This window comes from Ambystoma mexicanum, chromosome 3q (genome assembly GCF_040938575.1).
Source record: "Ambystoma mexicanum isolate Mex_15411 chromosome 3q, UKY_AmexF1_1, whole genome shotgun sequence".
Taxonomy (NCBI): domain Eukaryota; kingdom Metazoa; phylum Chordata; class Amphibia; order Caudata; family Ambystomatidae; genus Ambystoma; species Ambystoma mexicanum.
The window spans coordinates 143,599,998-143,622,776 of NC_090926.1; positions in this window are offsets into that span (position 1 = coordinate 143,599,998).

Below are 22,779 nucleotides of genomic sequence, written 5' to 3' on the forward strand. Positions count from 1 at the left end.
GGGCACCTGCCAGCAGGCCCCCACTCATGTCCCCTTGCACCCCCACCCCCAGCAGTGCAGGGCACCAGCCAGCAGGCCCCCACTCATGTCCCACTCATGTCCCCTTGCACCCCAGTGCGGGGCACCTGCCAGCAGGCCCCCACTCATGTCCCCTTGCACACCCACCCCCCAGCAGTGCGGGGCACCTGCCAGCAGGCCCCCACTCATGTCCCCTTGCACCCCCCCCAGCAGTGCGGGGCACCTGCCAGCAGGCCCCCACTCATGTCCCCTTGCACACCCACCCCCCAGCAGTGCGGGGCACCTGCCAGCAGGCCCCCACTCATGTACCCTTGCACACCCAACCCCCAGCAGTGCGGGGCACCTGCCAGCAGGCCCCCACTCATGTCCCCTTGCGCCCCCACCCCCCGGCAGTGCAGGGCACCTGCCAGCAGGCCCCCACTCATGTCCCCTTGCACCCCCACCCCCTCAGCAGCGCAGGGCACCTGCTAGCAAGCCCCCACTCATGTCCCCTTGCACACCCACCCCCCAGCAGTGCGGGGCACCTGCCAGCAGGCCCCCACTCATGTCCCCTTGCACACCCACCCCCCAACAGTGAAATGGCGATCCCATGACACAAACCAAAAGTCAACTATGTACATCAACACATGTCCGCCACACAAAGGCAGGCGGTAGCGACCCTGCGCATTAAAAAAATGTGCGCTAACAAAAAGCCGTATATACAGCACCGATGAATGTCCCATACTGTGGCCCTCTAGGACAAATGACGTGCAAAGGGGTATGCAACAAACACGGACACCCGCTGTGTCAAAAATAGCGTGTATTTTGGGGGTGCACGGGAAGTTTCACACGCGATTTTGCCTGGGCGAGCGGGGTACGTGTAATTCAGGGCCTTGCGGTAAGTTTTACACGCGATTGTGCCTGGGTGAGCGGGGTACTTGTACTTCAGGGGCTCACGGGAAGTTTTACACACGATTGGGCCTGGGCGAGCGGGATACGTGTACTTCAGGGGCTCGCAGGAAGTTTTACACGCAATTGGGCCTGGGCGAGCGGGGTACGTGTACTTCCGGGGCTCACGGGAAGTCTTACATGCGATTAGGCCTGGGCGAGCGGGGTACGTGTACTTCAGGGGCTCGCGGGAAGTTTTACACGCGATTGGGCCTGGGCGAGTGGGGTACGTGTACTTCCGGGGCTCGCAGGAAGTCTTACACACTGTGACAGTATAAGTGCCTGGTTTCCCTTTTCTCCCCCTTCTGTCGAACTCTCCTCACCTGAACTGCTGGAATTGCTGTCGGGGTCCTGCAGACGCCGTCGAAGTAGATAATCCTTCTCCTTTTTCCGATGAGCTTGCTTGTCACGGAGGGAGGCCACCGTGACCGCTGAGGAGAACAGCTATCCGAGGACCTCCCTTCCGGAACCAAGCAGAAATAGGGGAAAAACCCTGAATGGGGAAAAACCCTTGGACTCCTCTGGTCTGTAGCACGGAAGGCGTAGTTCCAGCGGAAAGTAGACTTTCAGATGAGTAGGAGGTAGGTCATAGGCTGGATCCGTATGAGTAACTGAAGGCAATACTGCAGCGGAACAGGGGAGTCCTGCAATGGGGAGCCGGAGGACAGGGCTCCACGGAACGCCCACCAGCCAATGCAACAAGCGGGGCGTGGACCGGAGGAGAGGTAGGCAATGGAGAAAAGCGCCAGACAAGTAGCGGAGTGAGAAAAGAAAAGCGTAGGGAAAGGGCGGGCACCAATCCGCGGGGACGGGGCCGTCAAAAGAAGAGAAACAGTAACCGCCGAGGGAGCGGCAGCAGAGAAAACTGGAGGGGAGAGAAGGTAAGCGGAACACTCGCTGGAGGGCGCGAGTGACAGAAGCCTGGACAGAGCGAGGCAGGAGCGAAGAAACCCGGAAGAGCGAGAGCTTCCAAAGGATAGTTGCAACGCAGGGACCGCTGGGCCGGGAGAGAAGATATACTCCCAGCGGCCCCGCGCTACAAGGAGGAAAAAGTAACGGACACAAAGGAGGGACTAGTACCTCCCGTACCTATGTCCCAAAACCCAGCGCGGAAGAAACCGCCAGTCGGAACGCCTGCGGGTGACAGTATGCCCCCTTCCAGTCCACACCAGCCCAGGCTTCCCCGAGTGCAGGCGGTGGAATCTGGCGAGCAAGCGAGGAGCATGCACCTGAGAAGCAGGTTCCCAAGAGTCCTCCGACTCCAGATAACCCTTCCAGGACAAAAGGTATTCCAACCTTCCTCGGTAGAACCTAGAGTCTCTAATGTTGGAGACCTCAAATTCTGCTTGATTGGGTGTCTGTGAGGGAGTGTGTCTGGGCACTGGTCTGTGATGAGAATCGGAATAGAAAGGTTTAAGGAGAGATGAATGAAATACAGGGTGAATGCGATTCAGAGAAGGAGGCAGCCGAAGACGGTAAGCCACAGGATTGATCTTGAGAAGAATGGACAAAGGACCCAGAAAGCGAGGGGAGAGTTTAGAGGGCCTTGTCCATCTGGGTAAAAACCGGGTGGACAACCACACCTTGTCGCCTGGCTTCCAATCTGGACATTCTTTGCTGTGTTTATCTGCTCTGATCTCCGATCATCTCCTGCTGTTCTCTAAACTCTGCAATGCCGTGGCATGGGCATCCTTGATCTGATCCAATACCTCTTCGGCCGCTGGGGAGTTGGTGAAACTGGGAACCTCCGGAAGAATGGACTTAGGGTGGACCCCATAAGTACAAAAGAATGGCGAGAGACCAATGGCAGAGTTTCTGGTATTGTTATACGAGAATTCTGCAGTAGGGAGTAGAGAAACCCAATTGTCCTGATGCTGAGTGACGTAACATCTCAGATATAGTTCGAGAGTAGCGTTTGACGTTCCGTCATCCCGTTGGATTGGGGATGGAATCCCAAAGAGAGTGCTCTCTCAATCCCCAATCGGGTACACAGGGCTGTCCAGAATCTCAAGGTGTACTGACTACCCCGATCAGAGATGATTTTGTCAGGTAAACCGTGAAGTCTGAAGATGTCTCGTGCAAACACCTCAGCCATCCTAGTGGCTGTAGGAACACCAGAAAGAGGAGAGAAATGTGCCATCCTGGAGAACGCATCTACCGTGACCATGATGCAGGTACAGGATTCGGATTCCGGTAGGTCTACAATGAAATCCGTAGAAACCAACCCCCAGGGGTGAGCAGGCATCTGAACTTGGGTAAGTAACCCCAACGGTTTCCCTGTAGGATATTTAGACCAAGCACAAACAGGACAGGTCTTCACAAAGTCCAGGGTGTCTCTTCTCACGGTGGGCCAGGAAAAATTCCTCCAGATGAGCTCCAGGGTGTTGATTCCCCCGCGGTGACCTGCAAGGCGAGAAGTGTGACACCAATCCAGAATCTTCTTCCGCAGCGGGCCTTCCGGAACATACAGTCGTTTCTTGAAGAACAGCCAGCCGTCCTTCTTCTGGTAAGGAGAGTCGGAGTGTAACGGTAATTTGGGGAAGTTCCTGAACCACAGCGGTTTTAACCTCTTGTAGGAAAGAACTAACAAGGGCCAATATCCGATTGCGATGAAACATGGGTTCAGCGGATAACGAGGCCCTTTCCTTGCTGGAGTCCTTGCGGGATAGGGCATCTGCCAGACGGTTTAGTGACCCAGGAATGTAAGAAATCTGGTAATCATATTGCGAGAAAAGATAGGCCCAACGTGCTTGCCTGGAATTAGAACACCATTTCCTGGAAGGCTTTCAGGTTTTTGTGGTCAGTCCTGATAAGAAAGGGATGTCGGGCCCGCATGAGCAGATGGCGCCTTTCATCGCAAGCCAATTTCATTGCCAACAGCTCTTTTTCTAGGACGGAATAATTCAATTGACTGGGTGAGAGTGTCTTGGATAAGTAAGCTATCGGATGTTCCATGCTACCGACAGCCTGAAGTAGTACCACTCCGATGGCGATTGCAGAGGCGTCGGTCTCTAGGATGAAAGGCTGAGTTTGGTCCGGGTGTCGGAGAATCAGAGCTGAGCAGAAGAGATGTTTGAGCAACTTGAAACTGTTCTCGGCATTGGATGACCAGTGGAACTGAGAGACCTCCTTCTTACGTAGGCGAGTGATGGGGTACACCACTTCCGAGAAGTTGGGGATGAACCTTCGGTAAAAGTTGGAGAGCCCCAGGAACCTCTGCACCTCTCGGACAGAAGTGGGGGCGGGCCATTCGAGAATGGCCTGAACCTTCCTTTGATCCATGTCTATCCCTTCTTCTGATAACTTGTAGCCCAGATACTGCACAGAAGGTACCGCAAATTTGCACTTCTCTGCTTTAACCAATAGCTCGTTCTTTTGTAGACGTTCAAGAACTTGAGTGATATGAACAATGTGTTCCTGTAAGTTTGAGGAGTAGACCAGGATATCATCCAAATAGTTGATGACGGAAGTGGAAAGCATGTCAGAAAACATTCTGTCCATAAATCTTTGAAACGCTGCAGGAGCGTTAACCAGTCCAAATGGCATCACCTTATACTCGTACATGCCGAATGGGGTGCGGAATGCCGTCTTCCATTCGTCACCCTTGGAGATTCTGAGCAGATGGTATGCGTTTCTGAGGTCAAGTTTGGTAAAAATTCTGGCTCCTTGTACAGCCTCGATGATATCGGAGATCAATGGCATGGGATAACTATCTCGGATAGTCACCTTATTTAGACCTCTGTAGTCTATACAGGGTCTAAGATTAGTAGAATCCCTTTTCTTGATGAAAAATAAGGGAGCCCCTGCAGGGGATTTCGAAGGCTGAATCAGCCCATTCTTCATATTCGTGTCCAAATAGTTTCGTAACACAAGCTTCTCCGTAAGTGTTAGAGAGAACATTCTGCCAAATGGAACTAGTGCATTGGGTACCAAATCTATGGTACAGTCCTAGGGCCGATGGGGTGGCAGTTTGGAGTGAAGGCTTTCTTGGAATACTTCAGAGTATTTCAAGCAAAAATTGGGTAGTGCAAAAACCCCCACACAGTTGGAGGTGTGAGCCATAATAGACTGAAGGCCCTTCTGACTCTTCTGTGGAAGACAGTGTTTGGTGCAGTATGCAGAACAGAAACTCAGCTGGTTATTTGTCCAATCGATTTGGGGATTGTGTCTGCGAAGCCATGTGATTACCAAAATTATTGGAAAATGTGCAGCCCGGATGATGTCGAACCTTATCACTTCCGAGTGCTGAAAAACTGTTAAGGATAGCTCTTCAGTGGTATGGGTGATGAGTCCGGATGATAGTGGAGAGCCGTCAACTCCTTCTATCTTCTGACCTTCCTTCCGGGGTATCCTGCGTAGACCGACCTTATCGGCCATAGGGTATCAACAAAGTTTCCTGCTGCTCCGCAGTCCAATAATGCAAGAGTCTCCACCTTCTCGCCTTCTATCATGATGATAGCTGAAACTACCATGAGTCTGGAATCTTCCTTGGAGTCAGAAGAAGAAACTGTTAGAGAAACATAGGGACGAGTAGACAGAACTGGAAACCCCCGGACACCAGTCCCTATTGATGCCGAGGGTGCTTGTTTCCCTGCCTCTTGGTAGGCAGTTCTGTGCAGTCCTTTAGAAGGTGTTGATCCGACCCACAGTAAGCACAAAGTCCCTTTTCTCTTCTTCACCGTCTTTCGGCAGCAGTCAGAGGTGCTCTTGTGGAGCCAATCTGCATCGGTTCCTCTGAAGCGGCAGCGGGAGAGCGACGAGGGGGAGAGTATGCCCGAGAATCCGGGAGGAATCCTGAGCCTCGTTGTTTGCGTCTTTCCGTCTTCCTTTCCTATAGCCGATACTCGATATGTAGTGCAGCAGTTAGCAGGTCTGAGAAAGTAGGTGAGCGAGTAGATCTGGCTAACTCATCCTTAATCTCCTCTTTTAGACCCCTCCTGAAAATGGCATATTGTGCCGGTTCTGGCCAGCCTGCGCAAGAAGCTACTGTTTTGAAAGCAGAGATATATGACAGGACGTCCAAAGAACCTTGCTTTACATCCAACAACTCTTCGGAAGCAGTAAATGACAACTCTGTCTCAGGGAATTTTGCAACGCTGCGTAATCTTGGAGAATGGCATTGTTGCTTGTGACTAGGGGAGTGGCCCAAGTTACAGCGTTGCCCATCATGTTCGAGATTAGGAAGCCGACCTTCGCTTGGTCTGTAGAGAAAGTGCGGGGTCGGAAAGTAAAGTAGACAGTACACGCCTCTAGGAATTCCTTCACTTTCTTGGGGGCACCATCAAACTTTCCAGAGGATAGTGTTGTGGGCGGTAGTTCTGGAGGAGGGCGTTCTCAGCTTTGACTCCCTGAAGTTCCTGAGACATAGCTTGAATTGCCTTCCAAAGCTCTTGCACTTGCCCTTCGGCTGACATCGTGTCTTTCTTTGGCGTTGCAATCTGTGACAGTTTAAGTGCCTGGTTTCCCTTTTCTCCCCCTTCTGTCGAACTATTCTCACCTGAACTGCTGGAATTGCTGTCGGGGTCCTGCAGACGCCGTCGAAGTAGATAATCCTTCTCCTTTTTCCGATGAGCTTGCTTGTCACGAAGGGAGGGCACCGTGACCGCTGAGGAGAACAGCTGTCCGAGGAAAAAGTAACGGACACAAAGGAGGGACTAGTACCTCCTGTACATAGGTCCCAAAACCCAGCACGGAAGAAACCGCCAGTCGGAACGCCTGTGGGTGACACACGCGATTGGGCCTGGGCATGCGGGGTACGTGTACTTCAGGGGCTCGCGGGAAGTTTTAAACGTGATTGGGCCTGGGCGAGCGGGGTACGTGTACTTCCAGGGCTTGCGGGAAGTTTCACACGCGATTGGGCCTGGGCGAGCGGGGTACGTGTATTACTGTGGTGGGCGTGGAAGTACAGGAGGCAAATGCGCGGAACGCCCACACGCACATGCCAAAAAAGACGCGCTAATCCGGAAACACGTACGCAAGCAGGAAGCAGGCGTACGTCGACCCGCGCAGCATAAAAGTGCACGCAAACAACAAACAAGCTCAGACACCAGGATGAATATACCATTCCTAGCAGCAGTGGCCGTGGGATACCGCAGGAGGAGGAGGAGGATAGTCAGGGCCAGAATTTTTACACCCAGAACCAGCCTTTTTTGGGATGCCTGATGACCATGAGTATGGGAGGTACAGGTTTCCACCTCACATAATACTCGACCTGGTCAGTGAGTGGGAGGATGACCTCACATAACCCACCCTTTGCTCCCAAGCACTCAGCCCCCTGGAGAAGGTCCTTAATGTACTGCACTTCTTGGCCACTGGATCATTTCAGCGGACAAGTGCCATAGTGGGGGGGGGGGTGTCACAGGCCACGCAGTCATGCTGCCTACACCAGGTCTTGGCCATCATGACTGCACACCCATCAGTACGCAGGCACATATACCTGCCCAGAACACCTGCAGAAAGGCAGGCAGTCGTCCAGGATTTTTACGGGGTGACACACTTCCCCAAAGTGCTAGGTGCCATTGACTGCACCCATGTGGCTCTACGTCCCCCCAGGGCATCTGAGCACATCTATAGAAACCGCAAGCACTGGCATTCCATCAACGTCCAGGTAGTATGTGATGCCAAGGGAATCATCACCTCAGTATATGCCAACTATCCAGGGTCCACCCACGACAGTTTCATTTACAGAATGTCAACCCTAAACCGGGACCTAGAAGCTGGTCGGCATGGCGATACATGGCTGATTGGTGAGTATAAATGCCACAGCACATGCATGCATGTCAGATACTGAGTAATGCCACAACCCCACTAATGATACCCATCACCACCTCCCCAGGGGACAGTGCCTACCCTCTGAGCACCCACATGATGACGCCAATTCGGAACCCCACCACGCCACCCGAGGTAAGATACAACACAGCCCATATTGCAACCCGGGGCATAGTGGAGCGCACATTCGGAGTGCTAAAGTCATGCTTTCGCTCCCTTGACCGTTCTGGCGGGCAGCTGTTATACGCTCCCCCAGTAGTGTGCAGGATCATAGTGGCAGCGTGTGTCCTGCACAACGTTGCAACACGCCGGGGCCTGCCCGTGGACATGGTGGTGCCCCCACATCCCCAACCACATGCACGCCCGCTGCGCATGGGAGGGGAAAGGGCACGGGGTGAGGCAGCCCGTACGCAGCTGGTGGCTAATTACTTCACCTAAAATCACACCCCTGTGGAGTGGCACATACCAGCTGACTATCAATGATGATGAGTCAAGTGACAGTCAACTGTCACAACCATACCAACCAACCTGAGATTGTTCACCTGGTAGTGTTCCATTGTGTGCATCCCTACCTACACAAACACCACCAATGCTGTGTCATCAAAAGACACACTTCTATGCTGCTAAAATCATTACCCCCTTGCAAGATACAACATGACAACAGTGCCATGTCACCCAACACCTCCCCAGCGCCGCCACCCAACACACCATGGCATGTCATGCTATGTGAGAGCAAACAAAGGAATCCACAAAACATGACATAAGTGTCACACAGTACAGTGTCCAGAATGGAAAATGGCTGCACACAATATGCTCCCATTAATGTAGAACTGACAACACACATGACCAAAGACATACCACAATACAATGCAGCTAGCCACCCCAAACATAGCATTCACATGAGAGTACTAAGTTAAAGGATACGTAGTCTTACAACCTGGTGATGCTAGCACATCGACCACTTACAACTGTACAGTGTTGGTGCCACGCAAATCTGGAAGTGCACTGCTTACAACATGAACTCCATCTCCAAAGTAGACGGCCTTGTGAAGACATGAGGAATGAACCTGCAAATTAGGAGGGAGACATGGATGCACAAGCACACATCAATACACCATGCAGTGTACAATACTACAACAATATGCACTAGGAATTTATACACGGTATTGACTACAGACTGCCCACACATGTCATGGGAGTCCAACGTCACTGTGTAAGTTACTGTCACTTGGGCACACCCTTTGCAAGCCCATGGTAACGGGAAGCAGGGGGGGTGTGTGTCTCACGAACCCAAGCATCTAACCCAAACTCAGGACAAGTCTGCATGTGCCCAGCTAGAATACAGTAGATGCCCACGGGAGCCACACAAGGCAACACACTGTAACAAAAACGCAAAAATCAAAAACCAAAAATCAAAAATTGAAAATGGCCATGTGGGGACAAGAGGGGGTGGGGGAGGCCACCCAGGAGGTCCGCGGACAAGGTGCACACCAACAGCCACCTGTGTGGATGTTGCGAAAAAAAACACCTCCATGGGCTCATGGCCTGCACGGCTACGCTATCGTGAGAGATTAAGAATCACTGTGGTCGCTCTCATCACCCTGTGCTGCTGCCGCCACAGGAGGTGGTGGTGCTATGGGAGGCAGCCCACGCAAAGCCCTAGTCTGGTCCTCCATGGCAGCAAGCATGCAGGTGTGGAAGGTCTCGTTCTGGAGGAATATGGTGCGGAGATCCCCATGCACCACCTGACGTGATGCCCGGACATCCTCCCGAGTTGCCTGCATCTCTGCTGAGAGCGTACGTGTGACCCGCTCCAGCAGCTGTTCTGTCCTCGTGACAGTGGAAGCCTCAAGCTCCACAAGAGTCTGCCTGAGGTGACAGACTTCTACCCTCGGGGCTTCCCTCTGGCCCTGGGACTCTAAAGAAATGGCTTCCCGCAGAGTGTCCAAGGTCGCCCGTCTGTCCCTGTTGGACGCCAACATGTCCTCCCTGAGTGATTGGCAAATGGAGTCTGTTGCCTGCTGTAGTTGCTCCATCTGCCTTTCTGGGGGGACAATGGAAGTGGCCACCCTCTCCATAGCTTGAGCCATCATCTCAGATGCTGCTGCCTGTTGGTTTGCCATACCGTATATGGATTTCTCCCATGCGGTATTGCCTGGTGGCATATGGCCACCGCGTTGTCGGGCACCACACCTGTCTGGGGCAAGGCGAACTGTGCCTTGCTGTGTCGGCACTGCCTGAGGCTGCAGGACTGCATTCCCCCTCTGATCTGCTGGCCCAGGAACAGGATCAGATGTTGCGGAGTGTGGCCCTGCATCCGTAACCACCAAAGGCGGACCTACCAACACTGACATCCCCATAGTGGGCTGTACCCCTGGTGCAGGTGGGTCGGACAGAACAGAATCCCTCCGAGAAACACCTACCTGCGAAGCCACATAGGTCTCATCATCCGAATCAACACCCGAAAAGAGGTCTGGGGAGGTGCACCCAGAGACACCCCTGGAGAGAACGGTCTAAAGCAAGAGTGGGTTCTCACCCACCACCACACCCTGTCCCCCACTGGTGCCCGGTCGTGCCTGAGATCCCTCCTGGGTCTGCACCATCTCCTCACCCTCAACAGCATCAAGTGCGTCATCCCCTGCAGAAACATGAAAGACAAAAAATGGAAACAGGCATTAGCACCATGGCACACAATTAGGCCTCACAAGCTACAGAACCAGTACTTGATTGACACATGTCCCAGTCCCACATGACTATAACCCTCCCATGCATGCACTGTCACTGAGTTTGAAGGGGAGGAAAATGTCAGACACTGATGACACCAAGATGGAAGAGCAACACATTAGCGGCATGCTTGCTAGCAGAGCCATCACACATTGGCCTGTTAGTGGCATGTCCAATCCACATACATGACACATGCCATCACACAGATGGCATGTACCATAGGCATGTCACATATCGTTTGACAATAGGGCTCAGAAATGCATAGTGAAAGTGGGAGGATCGAAACAATCAGCCTGAATGAACAATGAGAAATACGGAACAATGTTGTTGCAAGATGCCACTTCAAGGGCAACTGGCGTGATGTTGCACAAAAAATCTACTGTGGGCAGAAGGGATACTATAATACCCAAATCCAGGGGCGCAGAATGTTTTGGATGAAGCACATGGGTGACCCAAACCACTCAGGCACACACACCCTCACCTGGCACTCAATCAGAACCCCTCACACACACAACATACACATGGATCACACACACATGCATGTGCACTTGCCGGACAATGCCTCGTAATCTGGCAAATCTCCCACACCTTGGATCTGTTCCTCTGTGACGTAGGTACCAGCAACAGACTCATGTACAGTGAGTTCAATGTCCTCTTGTGGAGACCCACCTCCAGTCACCAGAGTAACGGCATGACTTGAGGCCAGCTTTTTCTTTGCCCTGCGCTTAAGGTCATTCCAGCGCTTGTAGCACTCTCCAGCTGTGGGCCTCACTAATCCAAGGGCACTTATGATGTCCGCGACGGTCTGCCAGTGTGCCTGACGTTGAGCAGGTGTGGTCTTGCACCCTGAAGTGATCAACATTTCGCTGTCATGTGCGGACACATACTGCACAAGTGCATCACGTTCAGCATCATTGAAGCTAGGCTTTCTTTGCGTGCCGGACTGCGTAGCCGTGTCTGGGGTATCAGCCTGTAGTGGACGAGCACTCTTCCTCTTTTTTGGAAGGTGGTGGGGATCCTGAGTGGCCTACGCCGCTCTGGCCACGAGGGGCAGGAGCACCGGTGGACTGGGTAGTTGGAGTGTGGGAATGCACACTGAGCATGGGACTTGGTGAAGGCATTGGCTGAAGTGTTACGTAGTCAGGGGGAACGTTAGCAAGATGGACTGGGACCAACACTGCCCTGGCTGGGAGAGTCAGAGCTGGGGTGGATGGAGCTGCAGCTGCAGCTGCCCCTGCAGCCTCCCCACCCTGCCTACTCGGGGCAACAGATGACATAGCTGCCCCTGATCCACGTGGCCTGGTGAAACCAACTTGCACCGGCACATGTGGCCTAGACTTGGCGACCTGGAAGTCAGCCTGGGAGTCACCCTCTGCCAGGTCAGGTGCCACAATGGGCCGGTCCAACAAGGGATGAGCAGAGATGGTGTCAGCCACGTTTCCCTCAACTATGGGGGGGGGGCGGCATGGGTGTCCCTGACTGGTCCTCCACACATGGGGGGCTAGGGGTACCCTGCAAATCCCAGCCACGTCCCCTACCGCACCCACCACGGCCACCTCTTGAGGCTCGCCCACCTTTGCCACCCTTACCGCTTGGTCGCCTCCCAACCATGGCACTGATGTTGTTGTGCGCATGGGAGTTGCAGTAAACTATTGTCCTGGGCAATTGGGTGTCAAAGGGGTAGGGTACTAGATGGAATTCGTACCCTAGTGCTCTAGCAAGGCTGTATGTGATCCCTGGGGAAAGATGACGGGTCACGCAACGCACAGGCACCCCCAAAAACAGAAAATAACGTGCATGCAACCCCTCGTAGACCACGTGCGTGGAAAAATGAACCCGCACTACGCTGTGGCACCCAGAAACACAAAAATGAACGTACGCGTGTTACACGCAGCCTACAATGACCTCTGAAGGGGTACGCGACACACGGGGCAAGCAGAGTTGGTAAATACGTGTGCGACTCACCGTCTGCCTGGAAAATAAGCGTGAAAAATATGCGCGTGTGCGCGTTGGCAACACCCCCGCCAAAAGAAGAATTGTACACTGTCTGAGGAGACAGGACAAAAGAAGAACTGAACGCTGTTTGAGGAAACAGGCCCAACAGAAAATCAGAAAAAAGCTGTCAGAGGTAACAGGGAGTACGAACTAGAAACGCTGTGAAGTAAATCACGTGTGAACCGACAAGAAGTACAGAATTCACCCACTCGCTCTCCACGAAAAGCACGTACAAGGAAATGATGTCCTACACGTGCCTTTTGAACTGGCCCACACGTCCAACGTCACTTCTGCGTATACGCGCTAAGGCCCTAACCTCCAATTACACAAGCTGACACTCGGACGTGCAGTTCTTGGACGTGTAACATGCACCCGGGATCAGGGAAACGCCCGCGCGCGCACGTCACAGGCGCGCTTACACGCTAAGGACCTTTGGTCCAATGAAATCACGTGCGCGTGCTGACGCGCTTACGCGCTAAGGTCCTTTCCTCAAATTACACGCTGATGTGCTAGATTTTCACGTGCCAAATCACTCCGTATCAAGCTGGCCACGCGTTCATACACCGAAGACCACGCTCCTGCCCAGATGGCCGAATTACTGCCCCTCAGAGCCCCGAGCACGCTCCCACCTGCCATCTGCTTCTGCCTGATTGCCTGCTGCCCACGTGCCCTGCCATTTGCTGCCTGCACGTCAGCCCAGGGTGCTGTTGCTGTGACCACCCCTGCGGGAACTGAAGACTCCCGACTGCTATTCCATCGCTCCACAGCCCAGCCCCAGGACCCAGTTGCCCACCCACACCTGCCTCTGCGGTTGCCATGTCGGGCACTACACCATCTGGCACCACTGGCAACCCCCAGCCAGAGAGGCAGAGGGCCACCAGCTTCACTGCCACCGAAGTTGGTGTCCTGGTGGAGCAAGTCCTGGGGCAGTATGATGCCCTCTTCGGAAGGTCGGCCGCCGACAAGGAAGGACAGACTTGGATCTGGACGGACATTGTGACTGCCATCAACACGGAGGGGGTGGCAGTCCGCGACTTCCAACATGTCAAGAAGCGCTGGGAGGACTTCAGGTCCAGGACCCTCAACAAGGCCCGGCGCCTCTTGAAGGCAGCGGATGTTAAGGGGCGCCGGGGCCACCTGTCGGAACATCAGATGAGGGTCCTGGAACGCATACGCCCAGTGCTCCACATCCAGGTCCTTGAGAGGCAGACCCGTCTGGAGTCGAGCGGTAAGTGTACATGCATACTGATTGGAAGCTGTGCGTGTGGTGGTGTGCTAGTAGTGTGCAGGTTGTACATGTGATTTTGTAGGGCCATGTATGGATGTGTATGTACAGGGCTGTGAGGCTGACACATGCAAGTCCTTTAATGTGTGAGACACATGGATGGTGTATGTGTGGGTAAGCATGCAGGCTAAATGCAGATGTGTGAGCACACATGTTTTGATTACTGTGTATGTACGTTGGCATGGTTGTGGTGTCACACATGGATGTTGGTTCCGGCTGCATGTATCTACACCGTGTACATGTGCATGTGTGTGCATTTGACATGGGTGCAACAGTGATGCAACATAGATTCATGTGAGACTGATATGTAGAAGACTGATTGCCAGATGTGACATGGATGCCCATCCCATCACTGCGACAGTTGGCGGAGGTGTACACATGCATGTAATTGTGGTGGCGTGTGTGCATGTCTAGTGCACTCCCTGTGTTTCATGTGATGTCTGGCTCACCTTTGTATGTGTGTATGCTGTTTGTATGTGTATGGATGGTGCTGGCTGTTGCAATATGGCTGTGGAATAGCTCATGTGTGTGAGTTGCAATGACATGTGTGTTGGGGATTGTGATGCCATGTCTGAAGTTTGACAATGCCACTCATGTACAACTGTCATGTGTGTATGAGTCCATTGTACAGTGCCCTGATGTCTGTCTCCTATCTCTCCCTGTCTGCAGCGTCAACTGATGAAGAGGGCGGAGAAGGTGCTGTGGAGCACAGTGGCAGGGATCGCACCGCCAGCCGGAGACGCAAGGCCCGGCTCCCCTCCCAGGTTGTCATCTCGTCGGGGAGTGAGGAGTCCGGTGCCGCGTCCCAGGTCGCAGCTGCCGAGGGGAGGTCCAAGAGGCAGAGGTTGGAGTTGGACTTCTCGGCAGCCGAAGGGGCAGCTGAGACCCCACAGGGCCCAACGGAGGAAGATGGCAAGGAGTCATCCAGGTTAGTGGGGGGTTTGGTGGAGGAGGAGGCCGTGCAAGGGGCAGAGACTGGGTCTGGAGGTGGGGATTCCACTGGTGCTAGTGGTGTAGTGCAAGGGCAGGGACAGGAGGCTGCACAGGCCACCGCGGAGGTGCCTGTGTGTAATCCTGTCCCCGATCCTGTGACTGCATCATCTTGCACCAGCAGGGATACCTATGTCCAGACCCGTTCTCAGGGAGGGGATTGGCTTACACCAACTGGCCTTCCTCTCCCTGCGGATGTGGCTATCCGGCACCGGGTTGAGCCTGTCCTGGGTGGGGTGGCATTGCGTCAACGTGTCATGCGAGCTGACCTGCAGTCTTTTCATGAGGAGACTGCACGTCTTCTCGCATGGCTCGTTGACCGTGTTGACCCACTGGGACAGCTCACCATGGCCGGATTCCTCCGTTTTGTGGACCTTGTTCCGACCCCCTCCTCAACTGAACCCCCTATGCGCCAGTCGTCCTCCGTGCCATCTTCCCACCCATGTGTCACCTGGGTGCCCTGTGGAACTGCCTCTGACCCTGCGGCCAGGCTGGTGGAGGACACATCCCTGCCACAGTCGGGAGTCGGACGTCCTGCAGGGGTGGGCACCTCAACAACTGCACCCCAGCTGGAGGAGGATGTGCAGGCAGCAGGAGCCAGGGCAGAGGCAGCGGCACAGCAGCAGCAGCAACAAGGTGGGAGCCATGATGGCTCGGGGCCTTCATCATCGGAGGGGCAGGCATCGGCCGGAGGGCAGGAGGACCCTGGACGGGAAGTGTCTTCCGTGTGGCAGCGGTCGGGCCATGCGATAGATGCGGAGCGGCAGCGGGCGGAAGAGGCACGGCTCACGATGGTCAGGGCGGAGAACTCCATGCGTAGGGCCCTGAGGCGGGCCGAGTGCCTCGAGGCCATTCGCAGGGACCTGCAGTTCCAGATGTCATCGTCCCTGCGAACCCTCAAGGCCATGGAAGAGGACCGCCTCTGGGACATCGAGCAGGAGTTCGATGATGCCCTGGCCCGGAATATCAACATGTGAGCCGTTGGACTTGCCCGCTGCCTTTGTAAATAGTTAGATAGTGTTAGGTTTCCTTTGGTTTTTTCTTTATTTTGGTTGCGCTTGGACAATGCACCACCTTTCTGTATATAGTTTTTCATTAGGTAGTATTTTTGATAGGTTTCATTTCTTCAGTTGGGATCATGGACCCTGGATTGTTCTTCTGTATATAGTTCACTATTGGATTCATCTTTTTTATTATTGTATTTCCCCATGGAGCAATGGTTTTCACTTTTGTTTTTCCCTTGGATTTCATTTTTTGAACTGTGACTTTGGACACCTTTCCTTTGGATTATGATTTGTTGTTTTTCATTATTTTACGGACATGCAGCTTTTCGTTTTTAATTCCCTTTGTCGTTTGTTTGTTTTTTATTCCATTCATGTTGCTTTTAATATATTTTTTTGTTCATAGTTCGATGTGTGGTATTATCTCATTGGTTTCATGCGTGTCATGATATGGGTTTTGACATTCACTTGCACCCATTGTGTGTGTGTGACGGACATGTGTTCATTTACATACTTGCCATTGGGGTTGTATCATGAAATTGGCATTTCTATGTGGGTGGATGCAATACTTGGGTGGGTCTTTGGCATGTGGAGGCTGGCCATAAGGGCCAGGGATCTAGATTGTGATGACGTATATGGCTGGGGGACATGAGTGGGGGCCTGCTGGCAGGTGCCCCACACTGCTGGGGGGTGGGTGTGCAAGGGGACATGAGTGGGACATGAGTGGGGGCCTGCTGGCAGGTGCCCCACACTGCTGGGGGGTGGGGGTGCAAGGGGACATGAGTGGGGGCCTGCTGGCAGGTGCCCCACACTGCTGGGGGGTGTGGGTGCAAGGGGACATGAGTGGGACATGAGTGGGGGCCTGCTGGCAGGTGCCCCACAATGCTGGGGGGTGGGGTGCAAGGGGACATGAGTGGGGGCCTGCTGGCAGGTGCCCCACAATGCTGGGGGCTGGGTGTGCAAGGGGACATGAGTGGGACATGAGTGGGGGCCTGCTGGCCGGTGCCCCGCATTGCTGGGGGGTGGGGGTGCAAGGGGACATGACTAGGACATGAGTGGGGGCCTGCTGGCAGGGGCCCCACACTGCTGGGGGCTGGGGGTGCAAGGGGACATGAGTGGGGGCCTGCTGGCAGGTGCCCCACAATGCTGGGGGATGGGGATGCAAAGGGATATGGGTGGGACATGAGTGGGGGCCTGCTGGCAGGTGCCCCACACTGCTGGGGGCTGGGGGTGCAAGGGGACATGAGTGGGGGCCTGCTGGCAGGTGCCCCACAATGCTGGGGGATGGGGATGCAAAGGGATATGGGTGGGACATGAGTGGGGGCCTGCTGGCAGGTGCCCCACACTGCTGGGGGGTGGGGGTGCAAGGGGGCATGAGTGGGACATGAGTGGGGGCCTGCTGGCAGGTGCCCCACACTGCTGGGGGGTGGGGGTGCAAGGGAACATGAGTGGGACATGAGTGGGGGCCTGCTGGCAGGTGCCCCACACTGCTGGGGGCTGGGGGTGCAAGGGGACATGAGTGGGGGCCTGCTGGCAGGTGCCCCACAATGCTGGGGGATGGGGGTGCAAAGGGATATGGGTGGGACATGAGTGGGGGCCTGCTGGCAGGTGCCCTGCACTGCTGGGGGGTGGGGGTGCAGGGGGACATGAGTGGGACATGAGTAGGGGCCTGCTGGCAGGTGCCCTGCACTGCTGGGGGTTGGTGCTGCAAGGGGACATGAGTGGGGGCCTGCAGCCAGGTGCCCCTGACTGCTGGGGGGTAGGGGTGCAAGGGGACATGAGTGGTACATGAGTGGGGGCCTGCTGGCAGGTGCCCTGCACTGCTGGGGGGTGGGTGTGCAAGGGGACATGAGTGGGGGCCAACTGGCAGGTGGCCGCACTGCTGGGGGGTGGGGGTGCCAGGGGACATGGGTGGGACATGAGTGGGGGCCTGCTGGCAGGTGCCCCACCCTGCTGGGCGGCGGGGGTGCTGGGGGAGATGAGTGTGTGCCTGCTGGCAGGTGCCCTGCACTGCTGTGTGGTGGGGGTGCAAGGGGGTAATGCGTTGGTGATCACTAGTGCAAGGTGACATGTGGCTTGGCTGGGGGGGCATGCCCATGGTGGATGGGCTGCCTGCGGGACATGACCAGGGGTGCAGGGTAGTCCCCTGTGGTGTGGTCTGCCTGCAGGGGCCGTGGAGGGTGTAGACAGAACACTTGGGAGGACCCACACTGCCAATTCACATGTAGGACTCCCCTGCACCCCCGAAATACACGTACCCCACTCGCACAGGGCCTATCGCGTGTGAAACTTGCCCGCATCCCAGTAATACACGTACCCTGCTGTAATCGCGTGTGGAACTTCCTGTGCACCCCAGTAATACAGGTACCCTGCTGAAATCGCGTGTTAAACTTCCCCGCACCCCAGAAATACACGTACCCTGCTGGAATCGCGTGTGGGACTTCCCGCACACCCCAGTAATACAGGTACCCTGCTGTGATCGTGTGTTACACTTCCACGCACCCCAGAAATACACGTACCCTGCTGTAATCGCGTGTGAAACTTCCCCGCACCCCAGAAATACACGTACCCTGCTGGAATCGCGTGTGGGACTTCGCGCGCACCCCTGTAATACACGTACCCTGCTGTAATCACGTGTTGAACTTCCCCGCACCCCAGAAATACACGTACCCTGCTGGAATCGCGTGTGGGACTTCCCGCACACCCCAGTAATACAGGTACCCTGCTGTGATCGTGTGTTACACTTCCACGCACCCCAGAAATACACGTACCCTGCTGTAATCGCGTGTGAAACTTCCCTGCACCCCAGAAATACACGTACCCTGCTGGAATCGCGTGTGGGACTTCCCGCGCACCCCTGTAATACACGTACCCTGCTGTAATCGCGTGTTGAACTTCCCCGCACCCCAGAAATACACGTACCCTGCTAAAATTGCGTGTGTAACTTCCCGCGCACCCCTGTAATACACGTGCCCTGCTAAGATTGCCTGTCAAACTTCCCCGCATCCCCAGAAATACACATACCCTGCAGAATTCGCGTGTGTAACTTCGCGCGCACCCCAATAATACAGGTACCCTGCTGAAATCGCGTTTAAATGTTCCCCCGTACCCCAGAAATACACGTACCCTGCTGAAATCGCATGTGGAACTTCCCGCGCACCGCAGTAATACTGGTACCCTGCTGAAATCACGTGTAAAAATTCCCCGCACCCCAGAAATACACGTACCCTGCTGGAATCGCGTGTGGAACTTCCCGCGCACCCCTGTAATACACGTACCCTGCTGTAATAGCATGTTGAACTTCCCCGCACCCCAGAAATACACGTACCCTGCTGAAATCGCGTGTGGAACTTCCCGCGCACCCCAGTAATACACATTCCCCGCTCGCCGTTTGCTGTTTGGCAGCCCTGTATACTGGTCCAGAGTTAGCGCAGCCCTTTGCGATGAATTGTGAATTTTGATGGCTTTTCCTTGCGCAAGGGCGTTCTTGGGGGCGTAACTGGAGCAGCTGCAGGGTCGCTGCGCCACTCTGCGCCACGGCAGGTTTTGGAGGCTGAAATCCATTAATACACTGTGCGCGGATATAGATTTTAGTGCACGCGGCTGGTGCAGACATTCGCACGCGCACACTGTGCGCCAGCCGCGTGCGCCACTTTTGTGCGAAATTCTATGAATTACCCTGCAATGTGTGTCCAGCTAGATTGAATTCTATCTAGTTAGTTGTCGCTGTATGCTAATGGCAGAGGTGTTAAGGTACGTCAGGTGTTTCAGTGCGGGCGACTAAGTGTGCTGCTAAACCGGAATGCTATAGCCATAGCTGCATTTTAGGGTGCATGGATGGGTTGACGTGCCTGAGGCCTGTGTAAGGTATACGTACCATATGCTTGGCTGGAGTACGTTTGCAGTGTTCTTTTTCTTGGTCCAGTGCGATTGTTTTGTCTCGTTATCTGTGGACTCCCTGCAATGAAAGTCTGGGTAGAGGGAAAGGGCCGGAGGGATGACGGGGCAGGCATGAGGTGAGGGCAATAGTTGTTACAGTGTGCCTTTGCGAACTCTGCCGGCATCCGTGGCTTTATTGGTGGGCAGGACTGTTGTTGTGTTTGGGTAAGGAAGAGTTTCACGTCGTGCCGCTGCAAATGCTGCCGGCATCTGAGGTTATTGGTCGATAGCGGTGTTGTTCTTTTTGGGAAGGGAGAAATCTGTCACGGTGTGCCGCTGCGAATGCAGCCGGCAACTGTGGGGTAATGGCAGTTAGGAGAGTTGTTGTGTCTGGGAAGGGAGAAAGTTTGACATGGTGTGCCGCTGCAAATGCTGCTAGCAACTGTGGAGTAAAGGGGGATAGGATAGTTGTTGTGTTTGGGAAGGGAGAACGTTTGTCATGGTGTGCAACTGCGAACATGGGATATTGGCGGACTGGAGTGTTGTTGGGTTTGGGTTCGCATTTCTGTGCGCAATTCGAGAATGTAGAGTGGTGGAGGGCTTCAATAGGGGAGAGGGAAAAACCAGGTTTTGAGGGCCTTTCTGAATTCCAAGTGATTGTCAGTATTGCGAATGTGCAGGGGTAGGGAGTTCCAGATAATCAGCGCTTGGACGGAGAAAGAGGATCCCCGAGTCTGGAGGAGTTGTACTATGGGACTACCAGGAGAGATGCTGCGCCAGATCTGAGAGTCCTTGAGGGGTGGTAGCGGGTGACTTTGTCTTGAAGGAATTCCAGCCCTGTGTTGTGTATGGCCCGGTGGGTGATGCACACAGCTGTAAATGTAGTGTGTCAGCCAATGGGGAGCCAATGGAGGACTATCAGAGTAGGGCTGAGGTGTTCCCTAGGAGGTAAGTTAATGAGCAGGTGGGCTGCAGCATTTTGGATTCTTTGCAGTTTCCTTAGCTGGAATGCTGGTGCGCCTAGGTAAAGGCATTTTGCGTAGTCTAAGTGGGAGATGATAGGATAGTTGTTGTGTTTGGGAAGGGAGAACGTTTGTCATTGTGTGCCACTGCAAATGTGGGGTATTGGCGAACTGGAGTGTTGTTGGGTTTGGGTCAGCATTTCTGTGCGCAAGTCGAGAATGTAGAGTGGTGGAGAGCTTCAATAGGGGAGAGGGAAAAAACAGGTTTTGAGGGCCTTTTTGAATTCCAAGTGATTGTCAGTATTGCGAATGTGCAGGGGTAGGGAGTTCCAGATAATCAGCGCTTGGAGGGAGAAAGAGGATCCCCGAGTCTGGAGGAGTTGTACTGTGGGACTACCAGGAGAGATGCTGTGCCAGATCTGAGAGTCCGTGAGGGGTGGTAGCGGGTTACTTTGTCTTGAAGGAATTCCAGCCCTGTGTTGTGTATGGCCCGGTGGGTGATGCACACAGCTGTAAATGTAGTGCGTCAGCCAATGGGGAGCCAATGGAGGACTATCAGAGTAGGGCTGAGGTGTTCCCTAGGTGGTAAGTTAATGAGCAGGTGGGCTGCAGCATTTTGGATTCTTTGCAGTTTCCTTAGCTGGAATGCTGGTGCGCCTAGGTAAAGGCATTTTGCGTAGTCTAAGTGGGGGATGATAATGGAGATGATGGCGGAGAGACGGTGAGGATAGGAGAGATAGGGAAAGACACACCTTAGGATGCGTAGGTGGAAGAAACAGGTTCTGGTAACGGAGTTGATATGTTGGTAGAGGGATAAATGTGTGTCCAGTGTGCATCTGAGGTTTTTTTACTGAGTTGGAGGTTGCCAGAGGGTGGCCTAGGTATTGCGGCCAGGGAAAAGGCTGGGGCAGGAGTGATGTTTTCCCACAGACTAGGATTTCAGTTTTACTTGGATTGAGGATGAGGTGGTTGGAGGCCTTCCGGTAGTCAATGTTTGAGAGGCATTATGACAGATCTGGACTGTTGGGACCTGGTGATTTGGGGATATTAAGGATGATCTGTGTGTTGGGGGGCGTGGTTACGAGAGCCATGTAGGAGGACGTGATCTGGAGGAGCTCCCGAGATCCTGTAATGATCCGGGCGAAAAAGTGCGTAATGATGGGCTGACGACCGCTGAATATACACATGTCGGTGTGTGAATGATTGGGCCACGCGTGGTGAACTCCTGCATGGTGCAGGAAGAACGACGGCAGAGATCTGTGCGGAAAAGATAAGGAGCACCGGAGACGAAAGACACAAAATGGCCGACCAATGTCCGGAACAAAGGAAGGAGCAGGCCGCACGGTGACCGAGCGAAAGGGGCGTACTGAGTGCACATTTGTCATTTGTGCAAAATACAGTTCCTCTGGGTCATGTCGAATAGAACGGTGAGGCCGAAGGTGAAACAGCCCACCTTAGATGACTTCGCTAAGACGTCCCCGGGTCAAGACAATACCAAGAGCAGGGACAAGGCGCCTGCAAGCGGCATGACGACTTCGGGCGCTAACCAAGAAGTCCTAGCTGCAATTGCGGACCTAAGGGCGGCCTGGGAATCTAAACTCGAACTAGCCGTCACTGAACTGAAAACGGCACTGGACCTCAAGGTCGGAGAGGTGCAGGAGGACGTTAATCTACTCCGACAGGATGTCAGGGCCTTGGCGGAGCGCACGGAGTCCCTTGAGAAGGAAGTTAGCCCGAATACTGCGGATTGCGCCTCCCATAAGGCTGAATTGCATGCCCTGATACAAAGAGTGGGCAACTTGGAGAGCAGAGCGGAGGAGGCGGAAGGACGAGCCCGACGAAACAACACCCGCATCGTGGAGGGATTGAAGGGCCACGATCCCACGGAATTCATTAAATCCATGCTACTGCAAGAGATACCCGGAGGAGCCCTATCCCAAGGATTTGCAGTGGAAAGGGCACATAGAGCTCTAACACGGACGCTGCCGCCGGGGAACCCGCCTAGGCCGGTGATAGCCAGAATTCTTAATTACCGAGATCGGGAGAGGATATTGGAACACTTTCGTAAGTGGGGAACGATTACACGAGGAGCGGCAAACATCACGGCTTACCCGGACTATACCCTGTCTGTGCAGCGTAGCCGCATGAACTTTGGGACGGTAAACCGGAGATTGAGAGAGGCGGGCCACAAATATATGTTACTGTATCCGGCAAAATTGAAAATCATTCA